This window comes from Triticum aestivum, chromosome 1A, assembly GCF_018294505.1.
Source record: "Triticum aestivum cultivar Chinese Spring chromosome 1A, IWGSC CS RefSeq v2.1, whole genome shotgun sequence".
NCBI lineage: Eukaryota > Viridiplantae > Streptophyta > Magnoliopsida > Poales > Poaceae > Triticum > Triticum aestivum.
The window spans coordinates 97,312,389-97,317,081 of record NC_057794.1 but is presented as its reverse complement, the minus strand read 5'-3'; the positions used below and the strand labels follow the sequence as shown (position 1 = coordinate 97,317,081).

At 45.7% G+C, this 4,693-nt stretch overlaps 1 pseudogene; it reads right to left on the bottom strand.

The window, feature by feature from the left end:
• Nucleotides 1-1,551: 1,551 nt before the first annotated feature.
• LOC123072777 (uncharacterized) lies at nucleotides 1,552-1,650 on the bottom strand (annotated as a pseudogene).
• Between the last annotated feature and the right edge of the window lie 3,043 nt (nucleotides 1,651-4,693).

Genomic DNA, 4,693 nt, shown 5'->3' with positions numbered 1-4,693 from the left:
AACGAACTACACGATCTTGTGCTAGGCTTAGGATTGGGTCTTGTCCATCACATCATTCTCCCAATGATGTGATCCCGTTATCAACGACATCCAATGTCCATGGTCAGGAAACCGTAACCATCTATTGATCAACGAGCTAGTCAACTAGAGGCTTACTAGGGACATGGTGTTGTCTATGTATCCACACATGTATCTGAGTTTCCTATCAATACAATTCTAGCATGGATAATAAACGATTATCATGAACAAGGAAATATAATAATAACTAATTTATTATTGCCTCTAGGGCATATTTCCAACAGATACATGATGAGATATTCCTATTTTGGTGAAGAAGGAGCTGAGTTTTTCATACTCCCCTCCCCAATCTGTCTGAAGAGCAAGAATTTTGCGATTAAACTGTCGTTCAACAAGGTGCTGAAAGTCATGAAATTTTTGAAAAACTTCAGACTTGTGTTTGATCAAATATATCCATGTGAACTTGCTGAAATCATCGATAAAACTCACATAATATTTCTTTCTACCTACTATTTCAATAGCAGGTCCCCAAACATCAGAGAAAATAAGTTCTAAAGGAAACTTGGATTCACTTATTGATTTTGGATAAGGTAACTGGTGACTTTTTCCCTGTTGACAGGCGTCACACACAGAATCATTACTAGAAAAACTAGCACAAGGGAGTTTATTTTGACTAAGAATTCTCTTGACAACTAAAGGAGATGGGTGACCTAAACGTCGGCGCCATCTATCTGAAGATATCTTGGTGGCACTGAGCATCTGCTTCTTGACGTTGGATCCCTTGTGCTTGACGGGGTATAGACCACATCTACCCCTGCCTCAAAGAAGAACCTTCCTCGTTCCCCGTTCCTTAACAAGAAAAGAGTGAGGGTGAATTTCACAGAATGTATCATTGTCAAGAGCAAGATGACTAGCAGAGATTAGGCTCTTGCTAGCTTCTGGAACATGAAGAATATTATTTAGGTAAAGATCATGATCAGGGGTACGAATAGCTGAGTGACCAATATGTTCTATAGCCATACCTGACCCGCTAGCAGTGTGGATTTGCTCGTTCCCAGTGTAGCGGTCGCGGACAGTTAGCTTCTCAAGGTCTCCTGTGATGTGATCGGTGGCGCCGCTGTCAAGGTACCAGTTGGTGTCCACCCCATACTGAGGTGCTGCCAGGTTCGTCGTCCTCTCTTCTCCTCCTTGGTAGGATTCATCATAGCGCTTCCAGCACTTCCACGCTGGATGGTCCAGTTTGCCACAGATCTGGCACTGGATCCTCGGTGCAGGGGCATTGTTGTTGTAGTTGCCCCCGCCACCGTTGTTGTTGTAGTGGCCGCCTCCTCCTTGTCCACCGCGGCCGCTAGGCTTGATGTAGGGGCGACCACGGTCACCACCGTTGTTGTCGTTTCTGCTGCGGCCACGGCTACGGTCACCATCGCGCCCGCGGCCTCTGGTGGCAGCGTTAGCGAAGGACTGCGACACTCCGCCGCGAAGCTTCATCCTCGTCTTGAAGCTGATGAGCTGAGAGAATAGCTCGGGCACGATGATCGGCTCCACTCTGGAGCACATAGCAGAGACCACCGGATCAAACTCCTCGTCCAGGCCAGCGAGGATGTGAGAGACGATGTCGTCATCGTCGATCTTCTTCCCTGCTGCGATGAGTTCATCACACAAAGACTTGACTTTCCCGACGTAGTCGGTGATGGAGGAGTTCCCCTTCTGCAGATTGGCGAGGGTGATGCGCATGTTGACAGTCTGGGCACGAGTGTGAGACGCAAGCATCTCTGCAATCGTGTTCCAGAGCTTCGCCGATGTGTGACAAGTAGTGACCTGGACGGCCATCTCACGGGGCAGAGTTGTCATAAGGTAAGAAAAGACTTGTTGATCTTGAGCATACCAGGTCTAGAACTCCGGGTTGGGCTTCTTTGTATTGCTTTTGCCATCGGATGTGGCTTCTCCAAGGTGCATGGGTGGCACCGGGTGATCGACGTCGAGGTACTTCTCCATGCGGGCACCTCTGATCGCTGACAGGACCGTCGCCTGCCATAGGGCTTGGTTGTTCTTGCTGAGCTTCTCGGAGACGGCGTGCACAAACGGAGAGGATGGGAAGGAGTTTGAAGGTGTCGCCATGGATGATCTCGAGAAGTGCTCTGATGACCATGAAAAAGCTAGGGTTAAGCGTGTTGCCTCCTGGCAGGGATGCCTTCGTGTTAATATAGGCAAAGCAATTACATGATAAGGCGCAGATGGTTAGTTGGTTGTTAACTTGTCCTCTACTCCAAGCTATACATGAGATAGAGATTATCCTAGCCAACAACCTGCGCCTCAACTCAAATACAATCACGTTACAATGTCACGTTACAACTATGGTCCTACACTTTTAACACCCCCCCCCCACAAATTCATCTTCCAACCGTGGGATTGGACTGGGGGTTCTACACTTGCTAACAAGTATTTTGTAGCCGGATTTTTTATACTTGTCATTGCCATATATTTTTTAGTTGATAATAAGTACATTTTTAGCCGGTTATTTCTTATGTATGTCATTGTGGGATTTTTTTAGGACAATGATTCTCATATAGAGTATGTCAAACGAGGACACCGGTTCATACAAAGACACATCTCTCGTACTAGGCATTTGCCCACTTTATAGATAAAGCAAACATCCATATAACCAAGTATCAGTCACGATAGCAAATAAGACGACTGGGGCCACATCACAATCACGCCCAAGAAAAAGGGAAAAGAAACATAACCTAGTGGTAAACTACGAAGCAGCCCTATTCCTGGTGAGCCACAAAGCCCAACATAAGATGGCCGCCCCCACAAGAATGTTTGCAGAAAATTGTTTATCTATTCCCCTCAACCAATTGCCGAATATATTCCGTGCACTACGTGGGGGATAAAGATTCGAAGCTATTTGGACAATGGCCCAGACAGACCGATCAAACTTGCATTCAAAAAATAAGTGTTTAATGGACTCATCATGTTGGCAGAAAACACATTTTTTGCACCCTTGCCAGTTTCATCGTGCCAAATTATCTCTAGTTAAGATCACCCCTCTATTGAGAAACCATAGGAATATCTTCACTTTTAGAGGGATTTTTAGCTTCCACAATTTCCTGTTATCTATCGGAACCTCGTCATGGACCATTGCATCATACATGGAGTTGACCGAAAACTTGCCATTCTGATGCAATTTCCATCTAAAGATATTCGGTTCCTCCGACAACTGGATGGCCCCCAGACGAATAAGCAATTCATTCCATGCTGCCAATCGAGGACCAATAAGGTCCCTACGAAAAGAAATATCTGGATTTTCCTGACCCAGAACTTGTTTGACCGTGACAAACTTATGTCTAACTATCCGGTACAAGTTTGAGTATTGCACACTTAAGGGATTAGTCCCCAACCAGGTATCTTCCCAGAAACCGATTTGGGAGCCGTCCCTAACCGAGAACATTCCAAATTGGAAAAATAATTCTCTAGCTTTCATCACCCCACCCCAGAAATGAGAATCGCCAGGTTTCCAGTACACTTGAGAGATTGCTTTGGAACCCACGTATTTATTACGAATGATTTCCTGCCAAACACCATTCTAAGTGAGTAGTTTATACACCCATTTGTTGAGAAGTGCAATGTTTTTTTTATCTCAAGGTCCTGGATTCCAAGTCCCCCTTGTTTTTAACCATAAATGTGTTTCATCTCCTATGCAGGTTATTCATATATGTTCGCGATGGCTCCGTATGTGGTCTATCCTGCAGAGGCCGGAGGACAGAGACCTTTTTATGATGGCGTCTACTCGGCTCGAGCGTTCAGCCAGTGAGGTTTTCTACCCTCATGGATGGCGGTGTGATCTTCGGATAGGATTGGCCACATCATAGGCTGGCTTTATTTGAGTTTGTCGTAGTGGCTGTTTGAGCCTTCTCTTTTTTCTTTTCGAGTTTTTGGACTTGTTGGCTGTGTGCATCTTGTTATGCAGAGGCTAGGTGTTCTATGATGCGATTGTATCAACTCGATAGTTTAATTCAATGAAAAGCCCTTTATCGAAAAAAAAACAAAGCAGCCCTATGAAGTGGAAAGACGGGGCGCGGAAGCCAGAAGCGCATCCAGCATAAGCCCGAGGTGGTCGCGATCCCGTTGCCTAGCAAGCGGGTGCTGGTGCTGCAAGAAGGCAAGAAATTTGAAGAACGAGTTAGAAGCCTGCCATGGGAAGATCCGCTCAATCAACATTTTATTACGAGTCGTCTGTAAGGTCCACGTCATCGCCGTAAAGATAAGCCAGAATAAGCGGCCTTTGCGACCAACCTGGGTCGTCCCAATCGGGTCCGAGTGCCTCGCGGACGAAGTTCCAAAGAGCTCGCGCCGCCATGCACTACAACATGATGTGGATACCCATCTCTAAGACATTACAAAGTCACCTTGCTCTCTTAAAGATCAAGAGGACAACAATTTCCTTGCCCGTCTGGCCCTTTCAACATTGATCGTAACCAATAGAGGAATAGCACAAGTTCTTTTCAACCACGTAATAGCAGGTCAAAACAAGGCGGCCTGCATAGTATACTCACATGTTTTCCAAAAACACTTTCTTCATTATACAACACCGAGAAATTCAGAATTAAGTATCAGAAATAAAACGACACCAATTGGATCCTATTGGAGCCTACATAGTCCCACCTAATACACA